The sequence below is a fragment of the Lissotriton vulgaris genome, unplaced genomic scaffold (genome assembly GCF_964263255.1).
Source record: "Lissotriton vulgaris unplaced genomic scaffold, aLisVul1.2 SCAFFOLD_408, whole genome shotgun sequence".
Lineage (NCBI taxonomy): Eukaryota > Metazoa > Chordata > Amphibia > Caudata > Salamandridae > Lissotriton > Lissotriton vulgaris.
Genome location: NW_028240805.1, coordinates 548,063 through 570,593, shown reverse-complemented (window position 1 = coordinate 570,593; position 22,531 = coordinate 548,063).

Genomic DNA, 22,531 nt, shown 5'->3' with positions numbered 1-22,531 from the left:
TGGGGAAGAGGATAGACAGCTCTCTGAATTGTGATACAGCTTTATGGAGTTCCTTTGCTGAGCTTTTAGCACTGTTGATCCTGCTTGAGTAGTGGATATTTTGGCCTTCTATATGTATGGTTTGCACATTCTGTTGGGTCTGTGTAGAGACATTTTGTGTTGTATGTTCTTGGACTTCAGCCATCTGCATTGAAGTGTTGAAAGTAGTCCACTAATTTTTGTCAGCTCTTCATTCATCCAAGGGGCCCTCGTATTTCTTTTGCCTTATTTTGAAATAGTTTTTGGAATAATACGTCAAATACTAAGAACACCAATTCATAGTTTTTCACAGAGTTACATGTTTTCAGTTGAGAGTTTAATGTTCAGTGTCATGTAAATTGATCCACTCTCGATAGGTTATAGTGGGTTGGTGGGATTTTGCTGTTTTTTTATTTTATTTTTCAACATAATCATACACCCAACCTAGACCCTCTCATCATCACAGAAACCTAGTTCACACCCTCTTCTACACACCTTCTTGACATCCTCCACCCCTCTGGATACTACACCCAGCACATAGATCACACATACAAAACAAGAAGTGGACCCATACTCATTCACAAGGCAACATGGGCCTGTACCATCTTCAACGTGGCATCCCCCAGGTCCTTTGGGCTCTCTCGATACTTGTCTCTCTCAGCCTCCTTTCATCTCATCTACAGACCATCAAGAATCCACAATGAGTTTATAGCCCCAGGCCCAGCTCTTCGGTGCTGCTGTACCGCTCTGCTTCCTCCCCGTTTTTCTGAGTGCTTTGTCTTACCTTTGGCTATTTTTTACTGCTTTCTCTTTCTTTTCCCTCCGTTTTCTGAGTGTTTTCTCCTGCTATTGCCTCCTTTTACTGCATTCTCCTTCCCCTCCCCCACATTTCTGAGTGCTTTCTCGTGCTTTTCCCTTTTTTTTTACAGCTTTCTCCTTCCTCCGAGCCATTTCTCTGAGTCATTTCTCCTGCTTTTCCCTCATTTTTCACTGCTTCTCCTTGTTTTGTTGTTCATTTGTCTCTCCAGCCTGCCCCCGATTTTCCCTCCCCTTGGCTAGACTGCCCACCGCCTCCCAGCATCCCTCCCTCCTCGCAGGACCTACTTGATGGAGGCTGCAGCGCAACCCCATTGCTCAGCCCCAGGCCCAGCTCTACCGTGCTGCTGCACCACTCTGCTTCTCTCCCTTTGCCTGAGTTCTTTGCCCTGCTTTTCCTTTGTTTTTCACTGCTTTCTCAATGAATCAGCTAGCAACTCCAGCGCCTTAAGGCCCTCACGGGTAATTTGCCGTGCTTTATAAATCCTGATTTATTTATTAATCGAAGAAATGTCCTGCCTCATCATCTCTGCCTCCATCCAACACTCTCACCGCACCTTCCTGAGCCACATCAATCTGCCAGGTGAGTCCTGCACCAAAACCAAGAAGGCAGCCCTAGTCTCTCTATTCATCACCCTGGAAATAAAAGACCACATCACCAACCCAGATGACTACAAAGGAAACATTTTGAATGTCATCCTCTCTGCATTCCCCATCATCCCCAGCCAGCCTTTCATGCTCCTGGATTGGACTGATCATCTTTCCGTCATCTTCACAATCACACATGACGCTCCACCAAATGAAAGGGAACCGAAAAATAAAAAAGTTACCTTCTGCTCCTTCAGGGATATCCCACTAGAAGACCACCAAGAATAACTAATCAACCTACCCTGACGCTTCCAGCCCCAACCTCTCAACGCCACTGTGAAGAATCATGTAGAACTCTCTGACATATCTTGTTTCATCCAAGAATGTATCGAGAACAAGCTCATCTGACAAAGACAGGAGAAGAAATGGTAACAATTAAAATGCCAAGAGGACTTTACCATTCTAAAAAGCATTCTACTCCAATATTCGTTCCATCATCACCACAGCTAACAGCACCTACTATATGACTGTCATCAATAGAGCAATGAACATAAACAAAGCTTTTAGGCCTTAAGGCCATCAAGCACTGTGTCAAGCCCAATACCTGACCCCGCTATCCCTTCATGAGCCAGCAGATGCAACAGTAGAAGCCTCTTCTTCAATGAAATAAATCACCAAAATCTGACCTAACATCACCCATTCAACTTTGTCATTCACTCCATCACCTATTCCCAGCTTTCACATGACCAACCTGTCAAATTTCAAAACTAGCTCCAACACAGACCTCTCAAACATTCAGAACTCACTCAAAAGTAACCTCCTACAAAGAATACTGTTAGACCTGACATCCTTGCTGTGGTTTTCCCCAAACTGTTGGCCTTCACTCCCTTATTTTTACTGAATTTATTTTTGTTGGCTTTAGGGCTCTCTGCACTTTTGCACAGCTAACCAGAGGTAAATTGCTTGTATTCTCTCCTTAAACATGGTAACATTGGCATACACCTAATTGGTACATTGAAAACTGTTTGGTGTACTTTTGTTTAAAATTGAAGACATTGAGCAATACTAAGAATTATTGTGATAACTTTGTGTACATTGGATAGTGACTTGTCTGTCGTGCACTGGGCATTCCTGGAAACCTTTCTGGGTTGATTACTTTTCATTTTGAATCAGGTGGCCTGCAGAGCCCCTCACCTGGTGCACACATGATTTTCATTTAAGTTTGTAAAAGTGATTATTATGTTTAAACTAGACTCTTAGAGTGCATTCCCGCCGCAAAATATTTGCTTTTAGAAAGCTGGCATTTATCAGCCTGACCAAATGTGCCTCTCAGCTAGTGTCTTTGGTCACATGACTATGAATCGCTCTCCTGTGGTGTGTTGTGTATTCCTTCCAGACATGGGGACAAAAGGGCCTTGAATGTAGGGCAGAGTGTTCCTCTCCTGAGCAGGATGTTCTGGGGAGCTGTACTGAGCCTTCAAGGGGTAGCCTGAGGGCTATGTCTGCCCCCTTCCTGACGTATTAGGCTGCATGCCCTGCCACTGCCAAATGTAGCTCACATCTAGGCCTACCTGTCCTTTGTTACCCTAGACAGTTTGTAACCAAACCCAGGAAAACTGGAAGGTCAGACAAGCGGTGGGCCATCTCCTACCCACAGGCTGGCACTGGGTATAAGAATATCATCTTCGAACCTCTCATCAGAACAATCTTGTGGAAGATTCACAAGAAGGACTGCTCAGCTGCCTGAAGAAGCAAGAATGGACCTGTTTACCTTGAATACAGAATCTCCAGTACTGACTCCAAGGGACAGTTGAGGAACCTCCTGTTTGAACTAAAGGGACACAACAAGCTTCCAGAGGCCTTCCCTGCAACTGTCTAGCTGACCAACACCAACTGGACCTGCCTGGACCTGTCTGAGCCCTGCTGCTGGCCTCTGCTTGAGTAAGTTCTGATCCCCAAAAGGTGCCCCCAGGTCCTGGACTCTTGGCTGCCACCAGAATGTGTTTATCCTGCCTCAAAAAGAAGTTATGGTTGAATTTCCAGATGTTTTGGGCTCCTCACAACCGCCAGAGGACTCTTTGTGGCAAGAAATGACCATCTGTTACAACCATACATGTCAGCAACAACCACCACGCCTCACGTCAACATGAATATCCAGCAATGGCCGGCTATTCACATCAAATAATGACTGCGGCTTGATTGCCAACGTGAAGCTCCAGCGGTGATCTGCTCCTCGCGCAAACAACAGACTCCTCATGGCTCCTGCCAACATGAAGCTACAACTGACTCTCCTCACGTGACCATGGGCTGAGAGGGTAAACGCTTCACCAGAACAAACCTGGTCTCTGTATCTGACCCAAACTCCATCATGGTTTCTCTGAATATGTGACTTTGACCTTGTCCAATGCGGCCATATACCTGCGAGTGGTGCTTCATGCTTTTTTGTTCTATTTTACCTAAAACTTTCAAAAGTCCTAATTCTGATTTTACTGATTGGATTTTTGTCATTTTTAGTGATTATATTTTACTCTATTTGCCTTAATTGGTTTGGGATTTGTTTGTGTTCTGTTTTTACTTCATTACTGTTAGAGTCCTGCATAAACACTTTGCACATTGCTTCTATGATAAGCCTCAGATTGTTGTGCCAAGCTACGCAAAGCAAGGGTTAAGCACAGGTTTAGTAAATTTTTTTTGTGTTTCATGCTGACAAGGATTGTGTTTAATATTTGAGTGGAGCTTCCACCTCTCGCAACTCATAATTGTTACTATGATGCATTTCCCTTCTCCATCAAGTCTCTGATCACCCAGGGTACCTTCCCGGAGAGCCTCAAGACCAGACAGATCCTCCTGCTGCTAAAGCAGCTGATACAAGATGCAGCCAACAATGTCAACCTCCATTCTAAAACACAACTTCCATTTGTTGGAAATATCATCGAGAAGGCAATCGCTGTTCAGCTACAGGAGCACATCAGTAAGAATAACCTACTTCAAGACTGTCAATTGGGGTTCAGAGCATGCAATAGTATTGAAACAACAATGCTCCAAGTAGTTAATTAGCCTTATAATTCAATGACAAAAGGGACCCTTGCCTCCTCATCCGGTTTGATCTCTCTGCAGCTTTCAACACTGTCAATTATCAAGCAATGATCCACACATTGAACACTTGCATGAGCTCACTGGCACAATCCTTCAATGGTTCACCTCCTAAGTCACCAACAGACAGCAACTCTTAGAAAATAGGAACTTCTGGAACTCGTACTCTCTGCATCACCTGCGGAGTCCCCCAATGCTTTATCTTCACACCAATCATTTTCAGCCTTTATGTGGAACCGCTGGGAGGTAACCTTGCAGACAGCAACATCAAGATCCACCAGTATGCTGACGAAACGCATCAGTATCTTAAAATCTCAACCAATGAAATACAGTAACTAAAAGCCTGCTTTAAATGCATCCAAACACGGATGTCAACAAAGTACCCAATGCTAACCGCCATAAAAACCGAATTCCTCCTGTTTGTCAATAATGCGAAACATTCTTTGAATTCACACAAGATTCTCCAACTTAAACCTAAATGGCTCCACGTGCAAATTAGCAGTGCGGACTGAACACCTTGGATTCACTCTCCTCTCACTCAAAGAAGAAACACCATAACATGTATCCATACGCACAGACAACACTACTACAACAAGATCTGCTATGAACATAAAGTGCAATAAAGCATGTCAACGAGACATACATGATGAAGCATGTCAAGAGGAATCACCATCACAAAGGTCTTTCACGAACAGAAAATACAGTAAGGTATGTCAATGAGATGTAAGGTTTGATGTGTGTCATGAAAAGACACTACCACAACAAGGTTTGCCATGAACAGAAAATTCAATGAAGCATGTCAGTGAGACATACATGATGCGAAATAACCAGAAAAGTCCTCACCGCAACAAGATCTGCCATGACCAAGAAATCCTAAAAGGCATGCCATTGAGAGATGTGATGCAAAATTAGGTATCTCAGGTGGTCGCAAAACAGTCTGGTCTCTCAAGAAGCAATAAATAGAATGAGATATCTCAACACGAGATACATCTGAGCTTGAAGAGGGAGTAGAAACAGCTTTATCTTGTTGTAGATAGTTGAGTACGCACTGTTAATCCTCTGTACACTTTGTAAATCGTTCTCTTGTTGCAGTCCTCTCTATCTGAACGGCAGTCTCTGATAGGAGGAATCCAACTAATCTACCCATAAAATGATCTGAAATATTGAGCTATAAAGAGCACTCATCCTACCTAAGGCCTTTCACCCCCTAGAGATGTCAGGCGTGTACTAAGACGTATGCCAGAGTGTGTGTGGCAATGAGGAGCGAAGAACTGGAAGTGCAAGTACATAGAGGGTAACAATACCTGTCCATTTAAAGCACAGGTGAGGAAAGTGACAAGAAAGAGGGAAGAGTAAGTGCCAGGTGGGCTGCTGAATGGTAATTTGCATTACTTCAACTTCAGCTTTTCTTTATCCCAGTCTCATTATAGAAGATTATCAAACAGAGAACGGTCACCCAAATACGCAAGGAAATCAGTTTCAGCTGAGTCTTTCTTCGAATGCTCCAATCAGGCACTGGCATTCTTCAGCCTGGGTGCCTACTAGTTGTAATAAAGCAGTGCTCTGACATAGTGTAGATTGAAACAGTAGTTTATTGAAGAAGAAGGTGAGGAACTGGAGCAACAGGTAACAGGCTTGCCCGCAGCAACAGGTAAACCCATCTGATTATTTTAGTAAACAAAGCTCCACATTCACTTTAACACTCCACGCAGCCACTAGACACAAATATATGCCTTAAAGTATAAATGCACAGACCATAAATCACTTCTTTTTACAAAGCAAAACAACACCACACCATATCATAGTAGTGAACAAGCACTTTAGCATCTGCCACTTCAACAATATTACCAAACTCCACCTAAAGATTAGATCCAAACTTGATGTAACCAGAAGAAAATATTGTATCTCACCAACAGTGACACACCCTCACACAATGGGTGCTTGTCCTTTAAAAAACAAAACACAGCTTCTCACTGCTACTCGACTCACTAAGTATGAATAATTTCTCCTAACCTCCTATTTTTGTTTCTGAGCTCTACGCCTCTTAATCCTGTTTCATTGCTACCTACTCCCTAAAATGGGGGACATCATGATAGTTTACTAAATACACCCTATTCTGGGGAAGAGACTAAAAACCTGGCTTTTTAACGTGCAGCATTTCCAGGGTAGTAGCCAGCGCCAGAACACCTCCAGGTAACCGCTGCGCTTTAGAAATGTATATAGCATAAAATAACATAAAACCACATATTGGTCTGATATGCCTCTTCCAATGCTTGCTTTGTATTCTTAGTTGATGCTTCATTCCTGTGCAATAATCAAGGTCATTCAGTAGTTTCATATGCTGTGTGCATAGTCTCCACTGCGATCAATATATTGCAAAGAGTTTATTCCGCGCAGGTTGTTGAAATTATAACCATGATCAGGGCCTGTGTCCTAGTGACTGAGAAGACAGTTGCAAAGTATACAGCCTTAAAGGATTCCTTTGAAGTTGTTTATGATTTTGATAATAGAGGGTTTTTTACATCAGCGTGTGCACCTATTAAAAATGGTGCATCATCTTTACTTACTGCTGAGAGAGCGCAAACTGAACAAAATGTATAAGTGCATCATAAGTGCCAGTAGTATGCACAACCCATAATAGAAATATTATAAGTGCTGAAAATATATTCACCTATACTCAGAATTGTGTGTTTAATCTAGAGATTTCATATAGAAGTGGAACTAATGCAGAAATGTGTGGAGAATGTATAACCTTATTAGATGTGATTAATCCTGATCCATGTTATGTAGCTGCTAATGGAAGAACGTCATGCTGCAAAGCACAGAACGGAATAGGCCTCATGGCCAGAGCTGAAAGGGTAAGGAAAGGTATTCATTTGCATAACATGGATTGCACTAATGTTATTTAGTAATTCTGTTATATTCTATAGATGTGTTTTATATAATCATAGAACAAAGTATTAGCATGTTATTTGGATTTACGAAAGAATTTGAAGAGAATAAACCTCTGCGAGAAATGTTGTAGGCCTGAAGTGATCAAAAGGTTTCTGATTTGCACGTACTGGTACAGGCCGAGCTGTGTCGAGAAATAAGTTGCAAACTTCTGTTAGAAGTTTATGAGAATTGGGATCCTAGATGCGGATGTCTGTCTGCAGGTGCGAGGGGGTTTTGATTAAAAGCTTGATGAATAGAGCTTTGTTCGAGTAGACTGGTACAGACATGGAGGAGGATTCAGGAATGTTTAGGGGGTATCAGCGGGCCGGAGAAGAGCCTGAGAAGCAAGGTCAACGCGAAGCACGAGGCCCAGAGGAAGATCATCATGGAAAAAGCCAGAATTGACACCACGTGAGGGGCATCTCTCGAGGGGCGTCTCAAATGATTATTGTGTTTTTGTATTAGGGACAGCACCCCTGGGTGGAATTAGAGCAGATGCCTGAGGACCCTTGAGAGAGCGGATGGGTAGGCAGAGAGGGTCATGGCGGAAGATCATAGGTTTTCACCTAGAGACTAAGAGTGGGTGAGCTTCTTAGGAAGTCATTCACAGCTGACACCTTTGATAGGTTGAGATTCTGTTAAGTAGGGATACCATCCAGAACAGGGTAGGGACAGCCTAACCTGAAACCTTCCTTCCTGCTGTAAATGACGGAGAGATCACAATTCGTGTCAATGCTTGCAGCCCTTTTGATTTTGGAACTAGTCCTAGTAGTGTTCTTTGCTCGCCTGAGGGCTTTTAGAGAGCACATGTATGTAGTGGTGCCCGTATACCTTTTGAATCTCATTTTGAGATGTCTGTACTTGCAGTTATCATTGACTCTGTAATAAACCTCTAAAACTTAGAAGTAGTCTGTGGTTTTTCAGAGTCGAGCCCATTATTGATTGAACTAACCTGGTAAGAGATGCACTTTCTTTCCTCAATGACAGGCAATAAAGATTCAGTCGACCAGAACGGGGTTTAGATCTAGAGTGATAAGATAGAGATCAAAATCCCGCCCCCGCACTGCTTTACAAAAGTTAAGTATACTGCTCATCAATCGGGTACAGATGTCATCATCAGTGGCTATGCTTGTGCACATGATGCTAAGAGGACAGCTGCCTTATCATATGCAACTCCACAAGTGCATCCACTTCGACATTCTCTTTATCTTAACAAACAATCCAGAGCACTACATATGTGAGAGAGATTTTCTACTGATTTCCTCACCTTGAAAGATTGACGTGCCTTGAAAAAGTTGTCATTATGACGGAACACTTGTTGGCTGTGCTGTTCATCCATTGACCTGCATGTCAACAAATGTTTGGATCTGAATGTCTGAAAATGAAAGTTGGGTCTGCAAGATTGGTAGATCGAAATTATTGTACTTTTTGTTGGAAGCTGGAGTCCCAGTCCCGCACCGCTGTCACCAAATGTGAGACCCAGGACTCCTCACTGAACGTTAGGCCAAGTAAGGCTATCGTTTGCGATAGCCCTGCTCACCCCCATTGTAGCTTGACACGAGCAGCCGGGCCTCCTTCCAAGGCACAAGTGTACAATATGTGCAACCACACTCACAGCAACCCACCGGTGACACCACAAATGAACTCCACACGAGTTTGATAAAACGAGTATAAACTGTATATAAAAAGATATACCATCAGACCACACGATACAAAAGCCAACATATAATAAAGGGTAATATTAGTTCTGGCTGGCTGGTAGGTTCAAATCCCAACCACCCATTTCAAATGCTATGCTGGTCATAACGTTAAAATCACACATGTTGCAAAGGGCAAACAATAGTGCACTGCGTAATGATACAATCCTGTGCTTAACAAAGGAGAAATAATACAATGTGTAACGATACACCCCGGTACCTTGCAATGGGAGAAATAATGCAATGCGTCCTGCAACAATCATGTACTACGCAATGAAGTAATAATGCAATGCGTCACACCCCAATCACGTACTTGGCAATGAAGAAATAATGCAATGCGCACCGCTATTATCATGTACTTTGAAATTAAGGCACAATGCAATGCATAGCTACAATCGTGTACTTTGCAATGAAGGAATAATACAAAGCAGGCCGCTACAATCCTGTACTTTGCAATGAAGAAATAATGCAATGCGTAGCGCTACAATTGTGTTCTTTGTTATGCAGAAATAATGTCAGGAGTCATAAGACAGTCCAGCAGTTTGTTAGCAGCAATATTGGCAATGTGTATTTTGACAATCAGCCTCTTCAATAACAGTTGCCCCCCCACACGTATCAATGATTACATAAAGTACAGTTTCTCACTTTGGCCCCAGTACTGCCGCTCCTTTGGTCAGTACGGGCCCCAAACTGAGCCGAAGCAGAGGCTCACATCACAAGAAGGAATGAGAGGCCGAGAGAGTCTCCCTCCGAGCTCGCACCCTGCCCAGGTAGTGATCCACATTACCTGGGGGCACAACCCCACTCTCCAATCCTCCTTTAGTGAACTTCCATGCAGAACTTTCTCAATGGGCCTCAGCGGCTCGGCCTGGCAGCTCAGCTCCTCTGGGGCTGCCGGTCTGGGCTGCGACTGTCAAGAAGGTCTCAGGCAGCCGCAGGGCACACAAACCCCACGCCTCTGAGATTAAGTTACTCCGGTTGCACGTTCACCTCAGCACCCTCTGGGTCTTCTGGCATGACACACAACACTGATAAGACTTCACATTGACTTCCAGAGCATGTTCAACAGGCACTCCTTCCTGCGGTCTCAGTTGACACCAAGACACGCACACCGCGCTGCAGAGATTCACTGTCTCCGGTGCACACGATGATCAGCTGATCAACTCCACAGTCCCAGGTTGCATCAAAGCATGCACACTACTTCACTGAGACTTACCCCAACTCCAGTGCCCCTATACCCAGGTGCTCTTCACCAACGTCTTTGGCCGCACCATGACACACTCACTGTGTTCGATCCTCACTTCTCCTCCGGTACACTCGATGACCAGGTGCTCTTCACCAGAGCCTTCGGTGCACCCAGACATGCAACCAGCACGTCCGAGACTTACTCCACTTCCGATGCACGCGTTGACCAGGTGCTTCTCACCAACGCCCTGTGCACCATGACATGCACCTTTGCACATCTGAGTCTCACCTCACCTTCGATGCACACGATGACCAGGTGCTCTTCACCAATGCCTCCTGTGTACCACGAAATGCACCCAGTGCGTTCAAGTCTCACGTCTCCTCCGTGTGTCCAAGATCACAGGGCACACCTTCCGAGGGTCTCAAGCTGCCACAACACGCGCCCACCGCATCGCTTGAAACTTCTCCACAAACTTTTATGTTCCTGTGTTTCCAAACAGGGAGCCAGCTCAACTTTGGATCATGGGGTAACAAGACACAGCACAAAGCACAGTCTTCTTCAAGAAGGGGGACCCAGCACACAAAGCACAGTCCGAACAGCCTCTTCCTTGGTTAAAACAGCAAACTGCAAACCGGCCTCAGATCACGAAGCAAGGGTCGGTCCTTCCCAGAATTCTCTTCAGTTGTTCCTTCCTTAGCAGAGGTTCCTCTTGACCACAAAATGGGTCCAAGCCTTTTCAGTCTCAATCCATTTCTATTCCAACGTTCAGGGGTCTCAGCTCTCATAGTTATACCCCTGATTGTCTTTGAAGTTCGTTGTGCTCAGGGGTCCCTGACCCCTGCCTAAATCAGTTCTGGGTGTCTCCCTCCCAGTGTCACCGTTCTCCCTTTGATACTGGGGGTCTGTATCCTTAATCACTCAGCAGGAGATGGGTCAATTGTTTTATAGCAGCAACCCTGGCTTTTCACCTCCCGGGTTTCTCCTCCCCCTACTCTACAGATGCAGGTCAGCCTGGTGCCATCTCATTCCCTCCCTGGGTCAAGACCACCCCCATCTCATCTCACCTCTCAGTTCCAGACAGTCAATCCACATTCAGCAGAGACACACAGAAATGCTTAAAGCACAAAACTCAGCCACTTTCCAAAAGAGTGGTTTCTGAACACACAGTGACAAAACCACTTTCATAGAAAGATGTGTTATGACACTGTGAGTTCATACATACCAAACTTACCGCTATATTTTAAACCTATGGGAAACTAGGCTAACAAACACTATACCCAGCCTCCCCCATTCTGTCCTATGGGCCGGATGGCCATTCCCCAGCGAAAAACAAAAATGGAGTGTTTTTCACTGTCAGGACATAGCACACACCTCCGTATATGTCCTGCCCTTTACTTACACTGCACCCTGCCCAAGGGTTACCCGGCCCTTACCACAGGGGTGCCAACTGTGTACGCAAAAGGGAAAGTAAGACCTGACAAGTGGTTCCACTTGTCAGGACAACATGCTAACTTAGCAAACTGCTGCAGGCCCTACACTGGAGGCCTGAGTTCCCTTCTCACGCAGCTTTGCATTACTAGCCCTGGCACACACAGTGCACATCACTAGGGACTTTACCAATAAGGCAAACATACCAATCATGGCAAACCAATTACCATTATACTTTACACAGGGAACACTTGTACTTTGACATTGATCAGCAGTAGCAAAGTGCCCAAAGCATCTAAATTGGCAACTCTATGTCAGGAAAACGGTCTTGGGGAAAAGGAAAAAATGTAGGGAACTTTAGCCATAAAGGCCAAGTCCTACACTTGTGTAGTGCTCTGGATTGTTTGTTATTTGCTTATATGGAAAAGTCTGCTTGTTCATATTTCTATACACCCTATTGAGGTGGCATAGTGTTGATCCATTTAAGCACATCATACTTTTTGTATCTTATGTACGAACCTCCGATTTAGACAGATGTGCTAGCAGTTTGGTATTACCACTGCCATCATCTCTTTTTTTATTCTCTTCATCTTTCCCATCCCACTGCACCAATTGTTTAAGTCAGTCTCACAAATAACTGCCCACTACAGAAAATAAATATGGGTTAAGAATTGTTCTGCACAATCTTCTAGTGGTTCCTTTGGCTCTCCTACTGGCCAGGTTCATGCACCTTGCTTGTTGCACCTTCCTTCTTAATATCCCATCTTGCTCAAGTGTCTCATGGAGTGGCACACACAAGAAAAGAAGGGTAGTGGCTTCCTTTCAGCAACATTGGCTTTTATCTGTTTCCCTCTTTGGCACCCCAGTACTGGTATTAATATACCACCTGCCAATCACATAATGTAGGAAAGACAGATAAGAGAGAGGGGAGAACCACAAACCACCCGTACCGGCTCCCTTTCGTCAGATCCACGTTGTTTTTGGAGTAGCATAATTTAAAGCTTTGTCTTTTATAGAAAATGTATATGCATTTATGTGTGATTGATATATTCAATGTGTGTTTAATGTCATTAATCTGTGTGTTTAACTCTGATACGAATTGTAGTAAGTCATTTCTTAAGTGCTTGAGAAATCATGTATAATATACTAAGTTGAATCAAAATCCATGTAGACACATTTACCGAATGTGCTTACACGATAGGATTAATAATACTGTAACGTGCTTCCATTTTGATTCTCAAGTTAATTTAGCCTGACGCAGGGCCTTAGCTGGAGATGTACACCAAATTGTGCGAGAGTGGGGATTTCGGGAGTCTACCAGTTCGGCCACGGAACTGGTCTTGGACTGTTGGAGCAAGATATGGAGGTTCTGGTATCTTCGACTATGCTTTTAATTAGTGTTCCATAGTTAGTTAGGTTCAAACCCTACCCTGACCTAGAAGGCAGCAGTTCTTTCTGTTGGGGTTTTCCTGAGTGGAAAGCTTTATGCTAGACACTTTTGTTTTCTCTAACCTTGTATCCAGGTTCACAGAATACTGACACTTTATCCCTTTCCTCTTTAGAAATACCCTATTTTCTCTTATTTTAATTTAGACAACATCAGTTTCTTTATGAAACACATTGTTTGGATATTTTGCATTCTTTACATATTGTTTGTAACTATTCTGTACTTTATAATACTTACATATAGAATACTTTGACACCTGAACTCTTTGGCTGTATTATTATACTTTTTGAACCACTGACTAATTTGTTGATTACTGATTGACTAATAGGGTGAAAAATAAATCCTGATAGTAGCTGGAGTGGCTTCGTATTTGAATAATAAAAGCATAATAGTTTATTTTTCAGTGTTGGCAGTTTGGAAAATTATAGGGCAGTGAGACATGAGTGGTTGGTTTGTAATGGTTACGCAGAATTGCCACACGTTAGAATATACTCCTTGTATGCCACTGTATGAAATCTATAAGTGTAATTATGGTATTGTAATATAGTTTTATACATTTGTGTCATTGAAGCATTGGATTCTATCCATGGTAAAATTATTGATACAATTCCTGGTATTGTAGATTCTGCAATCAGGTCCTTGATGTCTGGAAACATATTGGACGTAGTAAAAAAGTATGGCGAGGCTGGTAGCTCATATTAAGGTAGTACATACAATAACTGTGGAATGGGCCATATTTTGAGGCTGTGTGTTGTACCCAAGATCAGCAAATGGCCAACCTTATCTTCACAAATTAATATTGTTTCAGAAAATATTGCTGCTCTTCGTACATTTACGGAGGGCATGCTATTTATTGATTTGGACGGGTTTTTAATTAGAATTCGAGCTTAATTAGTAAAACAATAAGCTGCAGGGCCCTCCTCAGGAGGATACCGCAGCTCGCATCACCCATTGCCCCTGCCAGCGCTGCCAACGACAGTACCAACACAACTTCTAACAATTCACACTCTTCCAGCCCCCAAAGCAATAGGAAAAGCTTGGACGTAATGCATTAGTCATTTGTAATGTATTTTGAATTAATAAACAACTGTTGTTGTGCTCATCTCTAAATCAGAAAACAGCGCCATCATGTGGCAGACGGTGTTGACAGTGCTGTGCACCATAAACCATCGGCACAAATTAAGCACTGCTAAGCATTACTGTGAATAAACTGGAATTTCATTTTTTGTTTTTATACATGACGTTCTAGTTGAGTAATGCATATTTTAGAACCTACCACATACTATTGAGGTTCACAAAACCCTGTTTATATTTGTTTTTATAGTAACATCCTAATTTGATGATGCCTTTTTTCTTTAGGATGTGTTGTCTGATTTTTCACTCAAAATAAATTGTATGGTTATGTGGCAGTCAATATCAGTTAGGCTCGACTAAATGTAGGCCCAGTCCGTCTTCGTTGATGTGTTTTTTATGTCCATAAACAATAGAATATGATTAATTTTCGTAAATCAAAAGCACTTGTGAGCCATGTGTGTATGTGGTAGGTAAGCCGCTTGGGCCTGAAAATCTGAAACATTATAATATTTATAAATAACTAAGAAAATATGTCAGCAAAGTCTGGGTGGGAAAAGGCAACATCCTGGCAGACTTAGCTGGAACACTTATAACTTAGAAATATACAGCTAATGAGTATTGTTCTGTACAAAAACAGAAATGAAAATGGTTCTTGAATAAGTTCTCAAAAAGTTATCAAACTGTCAAAGAAAAAATGGAAAACGTCGGGAAAAACAGAATAAAAAACAGTAGTCTGATCTGGGAGTTCCTTCGACCTTGTGCAGCAAGTTCTGGGTAATAAAAGATGTTTAGCTCATGGCATGTCTGGAAGCCAGACAGTCTCCTTACCCATATATCACTGTGCGCATCCTTTGCCTTTATATACATGGGTTTTGGAAGCAGAGGAGCAGGGCGTATATCATAGCTGAGGTCACACATTGTGGCCTGAAACAGCTGCCCATGACCTTAATCATTCTGCATCAGTTTCCAGGGTGGGGTAGCTAGACCTTTTGCCACCCGTGGAGGTCCCTGTGTTTGCCCCCCTGGGAGGGGGGGGAGGCCGCCGCCCACAAAACTTGTGCCGCCTGGGGCAGACCGCCCCTCTTTGCTACACTGCTTTTAGTTTCTGGGGCCCAGTGGTGGAGTGCAAGTTGTGGCAGGAAGCCAAACTCTGCAACCACAGCATGCAATATATAGCAGATACCTCAGCACAGTAGGTTCCAGAGCACAAGTGATGTTAACAAGTGGATTCTTGCTGTGACCTGGGGTCAGTGTGTATAAATAAATCCCCCCATAAATCAATGAAAAGCAGTTGCTGAAGAGAAGTTATGACTTTTTTTAAATTCCTAGGACAACAACACCCATTTCACCTACCCTCAAAAATATTATGGATATCATGACAAATCTAAATATTTGAGGCTTCTTGTGAGCGGCACAAGCATAAACTGCACCTCCTCAAAACACTGCTCTTAATCTCACTAATAGAGCATACTGAAGCAGGAGCCACGTCATGTCCTCTCCCTCAGTAGGAGCATTAGGAGAAGATCCTGAAAAAAGCCCAGGACTTATGGCCATGGTGTAGTGACCTCAGGAGTGTCCACTAATAAGTGCTTAAGGGAGAGGTTCTTGAACCCAAAGTAGCCAGACTCAAGACGCTTTGGATGGCGCTGCTTCAAGGGACACATGGGTCGATCAGATGAGTCATGGGACTTATCACCGTCATTTCATTTCTAATCATCATCGCGGGGAACTCCATTGGCTCAGGGTTGAAAACAGAATCCGCTTTAAAGCCCTGAACTATATGTTCAGAATTAAAGCAGGCACGGCACCTAAATACCTCCTAGCTCTAGCCCACCCTTACACTCCCAAGCGTAACCTTCGGTCGCAATCAGCGGCCAATTTTTGTGTGCCGAGATTCAAACTGGCAAGAGTAGGTGGCAGATCTTTCGCACACCTGGGACCTTCCCTCTGGAACACCCTCCCTCTCTTTATCCGAAAGGAGGAAAATTACGCCAGGTTTAGAAGGCATGTCAAGACCTGGCTATTTGATCAATAAATCTCAATAGCCACCTTCCTTCTCCTGTCTTTCTACTAGCTGCATCTAGGCGCCGGGAAACCCTTTTTGGGTAGCTGTTGCGCCCTACAAGTTGAAAAAATAAATAAATAAATAAATAATTGCAGGCATACAGTTGTTTTTTGTTTGGCACTTGGGGGAACTCCTCTAAATTCGTTTTGAGGAGAGTTTGTGTCTTACTGTTTGTGCAAGGGGTGGGCAGAGGTTGGTTCTGGGTACTCTCCTGCTCTAAGCTAGGTGGGTACTGTATTGGCCCCTGTTTGCCTTTCTTGCCAGAAGACAAAGGGCTATGGATTGGTACTCACCTTAGTTTCTGCTCTTTTCTCTCTGAAAATAGGTTGTTCCCAAGGGACTACGGATATACCTATAGGCCTCTTTTTCTTGTTTCCTTCATAGAAGTGTTTCTAAATTCACGAAATTTCAAAGCGAAGGTTCAAAATTGGTGCTCCCTATAAGTGTATTTTCTCACTCAGTCTGCGGATAGGTTCCCCTACTGGTTGATCGGGTGAGAATACAGTACTCTAGAAGGTCAAGGACTTCAAATCCAAAGTATAGCATATCTGTACCATCCCAGCATCACCAATGGCAAGCACTTCATAAGGTCACCACACTGGGCCGGGCACCTCTATCCTTCACAGCCAATCAAGAGGTCATGCCTTCACTCTACATGTGCACCCCAGTCACTCCTTCCAGTACAAGGACATCACATCCACTGTACTGCACCAGTGCACCTTCGTTTCCACTCACATGATGACAAATTCATGGTTGCGCCGGACTGGATCGGTGGACCCCCGCCGATGTAGCCAAGGCAAGCACTTCACATCCTCCTAAGACTACACAATTGCTTACTAAGAACAGCCCTTCAGTACAAGGACTTTTCTAACACCGGTCAGCCACCACCACCAAAGGCCAGGGAACAAACATCATGCCTGTGCACACTGCGCAAAGTATCCTCATCTCCAGGTACCAGGGCAGAACTCCTTTAAGTCCAAAAGTAAAGTAAAATACATATCTTCCTTTCCTCTCATTCAGCATGTGGTAATCACACTTCAGCCATGAACAACTTCTGTAGACCCTTTTAACACTTCTGCATGCTACCTTTCACGCCTGCGGCTCAGAAGTGCCTATTAAAGGTCCCTAGCTCTTCGCAAGACGGTGTAATTGCGTTTATTTCTGTTGTAATATAGTATACAGTGAAGCAACACTACAAACCTGGTAAAACACTATAAAAAAATCAAATAAAGAGGCTGGATACACCAAGTGCCGCATTCAGCCTTCAGAACCATATTACGATGTGCTATAATTGTATCCCACTTTCCCACGGCAGCTGCATCACAGCCGATAAAGCTCAGCATCAAGGCTAAGGCATGCTGGGATGGCGCTCGTGCTTCTAGTTCTAGATCCACCCCAAGCGCTATGTGTCTTCTATGCGTTGTCCAGCTATCACAGGGCTGGATAACTAATTATGTATCTATAGGATCCACCCTTTAGAAGTCCTTCCCCTTTTCTCTCATGACACTAAAGGTTGGATGTCCCTCTTTAACGCCTTTGCCGCGGGGCTAATTCCCCTGCAACGCGGGGCGAGGGGTGCCGCACCCGGCGCCGCAGTGCTTGTGACGAGCTTGGCTCGTCATGCAGCAGGGTGGAGCTGTGCTGAGCTCATCATGACCACGCCCATTTAATGGACAGCCCAGCACAGCAGGGGCATTATCCCCACGTGGGCGTTCCACGGCCGTTATGACGAGCTCAGCTCGTCATGAGCACAGCGCCACTGTGCCTCATGACATGCTCAGCTCGTAATGAGCGCCAAAGAGGTTAAGACCACATTGAGAGCATGGGACCAACAAGATCAGCATTATTCCACGTCACTCACATGGGTGGTCTACGCCTTTTACAGATCCAATCCATAGGGGTCAGATATCATGGAATGTCACCTTCTTCTTGGGCAGGATTTTGAGGATCATATAAGAGCAACTCCTTCTGTGTGACAAGTTAAAGCATAATGAACGCCGAGCATTATTATAAGACCCCCATCTGAGGGAAAGGTTCCTGAGCTGTGTCTGGCTGAGGGCGCAAGAGTGCCGAAGGCAGCCATTGCTGCCTCTGTTAACAAGTCTACCTTCTGTATGAGTCACAAAGGCCTTGTTGTAACTGTTGTCGCCTTTAAAGGTCTGATTTGCTTCCCTTCCTCCCTTAGCTGCTGATATTAATTGAGAAAGATGGAGACTGTCTGTAGAGCGGCAGGAAAAGGGGTCTGGAAAATGTTCTAGTACCAAATGTTCCCGGGCGAGGACGTCGCCTGTTTTCCAAGATTTCCCAGAGGTCGCTTGTGCGTGTCAGAAGAGGATCTGAGTCACAGAGTGGAACGCGGCGTCTCATTCCGCTGCTCTCACCAACCGTGCACTTCTTTCGTTGATTCTCACGAGTCTACGCTGTCACTGTAAACAGACGGATTCAAAACGGAGCCTTGCCGCCATGTTGAACACAATCAACGCCAGGGTTAACAAGATTAAAGAGGCAGAGATTGGTGCTCCCGGCTTGGGGGCGCTTCATCTGAAATTGATCTCTGATAATAACTTTTAGATCTTACTAGAGACAACTTTAACTGTTTGCCAGAGCTTATGTAATCAGAAAAATGTAAACACCGAATAGAAAGAGGCATTAGCTTGACCCATGTTTGATCTTTTTTGCTATCATTTCAGTGGACAACAGCTGACTTCGCCCAGCTATGAAACTCAACCATCGTTCATAGAGGACAAAACATTCTTAACTGAGACCCCAGTGTCAAGTGCCATAGGAATGGGCTGTGCAGGGAGAACTGCATGAGTAACACAGTGAGAAGGGCATTTAAATTATGAGTTTTCTGGCAAATACAATGGCAATGGAGTTTTCATTGGGAACACCCTAACAAAGGCAATAGGAAAGGGTTTTACAATGTAAAATCTGTGACAATTCAACAGGAATGAAATGTTACACTTACATTATGAACTCTGTGACTAACAAGATAAGAAGGGGGTTTACATTGTTTAACACAAAGAAACCTTCTCATATCGATCTCTAGTTCAGAAAGGGCTAGAGAGGGCTTGTTTTTATTGTGCATATTTGTCATTTTATGATTAGTCTTTAGTTGTGTATGAATTAAAGTATTTTTTTCTTTTAAAAGTAAAAACAATGCATATGTTAGGTCTTACTGTGTGTTTTTTTGAACCGCTGAGTTTCTAATCCCGTCCGCCGCCAGTAAGCTTTGGACTGCTCCACCTTACTACTGTGGGGTCCAATTGCTTTATTGGGTGTGTGCAGTAAGATGGCCCCAGAACACCAGAAGAAAGACTCCAATTGATACAACTGGAGCCCAGCAACTTCTGCTTGCCCCAGGAGCCACCCCTCAACCAGTTCTGACACTCCCACATGAACAGCATTGGAGGCGCTTTTGCTCACTTCCCCTACCACGGTCCATCTCTTCCAGTACCTCCTGCTGTGACTGCTTCTGTACTCCTGCAGTAAAGGTCGCTACTGAAATAAAAATGAATCACATGTCACGTCGTGCTACCAGCGGGGATGTTACAATGTGGTGTGATGTGTGTCAGATTCTCAATTCCTAAGATGGCCGCCACATTCAAACCTAATCATGCAGAGGCCTATAGTATAGGCTGGTGGGCAATTCATGCTACGGTAACGCAAAGAATAGCCGAGGAACTGTGGGGTGCTTCATGCCAATCCCTAAGGGTGATCGTATTATTCTTTGCTTTGGTTGCTAATAGCATAGCCTAGAGCCCTAACCTTTCCATCCTAATGTGTGAGGACTTAGTGGCGGGCCTACTCTGAACTATGCTGATTTATCTGAAGCACAAGTAGAAGTCTATGTGAGTACATGATCTTTACTGCACACACAGTATTGTGGTTTAGCTGCTCCCATCAAGCTCACTGTTCTTCACATGTTCCCTGCATGTGGTGGGCGCTTTGCCTCACGTCTGCATTATTGGAGCTGTACAGACTTTTTTTTGTTGCACTTGGGCTGACTTCAGCCAGGGTAAGCCACTGTTCCAAATTGATGCTGATCTGTTAATGTGAGGACAGAGTCACCATCCTATGTTTGTGAGCACTAAGGGGTCAGGGATGTGAAAGGGGACTGAGTCCAGTGCTGAATTTGAGCCGGATGTTTACACTGCTGGCACCCACACATAATTGAGAACGCTAGGACTTATGACAGTCTGCCACATGGTGGTGCTGTGTGTATAATTTAGAGATGAACAGACCAACAGCTGTTTATTAATTTAATATACATTAAAAACTATTCATTTCTGCAGCCCAAGCCATTCTTATAGCTATGGGGGCCTGGAATAATATGAATTATCACACTTTTAGGAGTGTTATGGTTAGTAGTTGCGCAGGTGTTGTCATTGGCAGCTCTGGTGGGGGCAGTGGATGGTTAAAGCTGCAGTGGCCACCCGAGATGGGCCCTGGCACATATTTTATTACAAATTAAGCACTCACTAAGTCCCTGTTCACTGCTTCTTGATGGCATTGGTAAATACAACCAGTTGAGTATCATGTGGGGGTCAGTGATCCGTGCACTAGGTTTGTGGATGGGGGCATCTGCTAATGGTCACCGCTAAGGGTTATCTATAGTTAATCAATAGACAGCGTGTGCCATTCCTGACCCCCACAACTCCAACCTTTGACCATCCTCATTAGGAAAAGCAGAACATCAGGGCTCGGCAAATGACTGTCCCCAGGGACAACTGTAAACACCACTGGAGGCATTCTTATACTGCTCACATGATTGCAGTTTTGTCAATCAATCAATCAATCATCGCATTTATATAGCGCACTACCTACCCAGAGGGTCTCAAGGCGCTGGGGGATCTGCTTTTGTAACACTAACGGAGCTCCAACCTCCATCAGAGTAGCAGTCACACACTATCAGAAGCACACTCACGGTCCTTACAGTCTAGGAGTCCCACACTACTAACAACACTCACACCCCTGACAGAACAGCACTCTAATACTACCGACAGAACTCTCACACCTCTCAGACACTAAGAGTCTCACTCAACCAACACACTCACACTACTCACAGGCAAGCAGTCACACACCAACAAAATCTCTATCATACTCCTCACAAAGTAGCACCATTAGTGACTCAGGTTTCTGTGAAGCACAGGATCCATGGTTTTGGACCTCTGAGGTGTGTTCGGCTACCAAGAGGGGGTGGACCTCTGTAGCTTGATTGAGTACTAAATGGGTGTTGACTATACCAATTCTGAGAGAAACTGGCAAAGTACTTGAGCAGAACCCCCAGGATACTGAGGTTTAGATTGGCAAATTTTGCGGCACAAAAATTTGAATTTTGCACTATTATTGTGGCACTTCATTGTACTCGTAATCGTTCATTCTCAGCCTTAATTCAATAGAAACTGTTGTAGCAGAGTATTTCACTTTGAAATGGGCATGTTTAAATTGTCTGAGAGTGAATCTCTAAGGATAGTCACAGGACTGTTCATTACAATACTTTCTCCCGCGATGTATGGCGTATATGGAGATGGTGTTCTTCACCTCATTTTCTCTTGGGTGACAATGTTGGGAGATGTAATGTAATGTAATGTAATGATACTTGTAAAGCGCACTGTTACCACATCTCGGGGTGTCCTGGTGCTGAAGACCGCTGGGGAACCCGTCCTGGCTTTCCCTGTGAAATGGTCCCTTCTGGGTATCTCCAAGGTGAAACCAGGCATCCCCGGCGTCTGTGTGGGGCCGTTGTAGAGATGAGGCAAGGTTAATTCCCAGAGTTGCCGAGTGTGATCCCTGGTTAGAGTAGGCATCGAGGCGAGAATTATCAAGTCCGTTGACCCTGGTCCACGACCCTGCCGCATCGGGAATTGAACCCTGGTCCCGGGCCGTTCTCTGCTTCCGGGTCTGCAGCCTCTAACCAGTGAGATGGGATAGCACCTGGATTGTGGGATTGACAGATGTTCTACTCTCAGATCCGCTGGTCTTTAAGGTGGTACTCTGTGAAAAGTGAGTATGAGTATCATGACGTCCAGTTGGTGAATGAGTTCATGGTCACCTATCGTGTAAGTGATGTTTTGGAACTGATGATCCTTCAAGGGTCATAAGCTGTGGGCATTTTACTGTAAGCTGCTGAGGGTTGTAAGTCGGACCACTGGTATTGCTTGGTTGCCATACATACGAAAAAG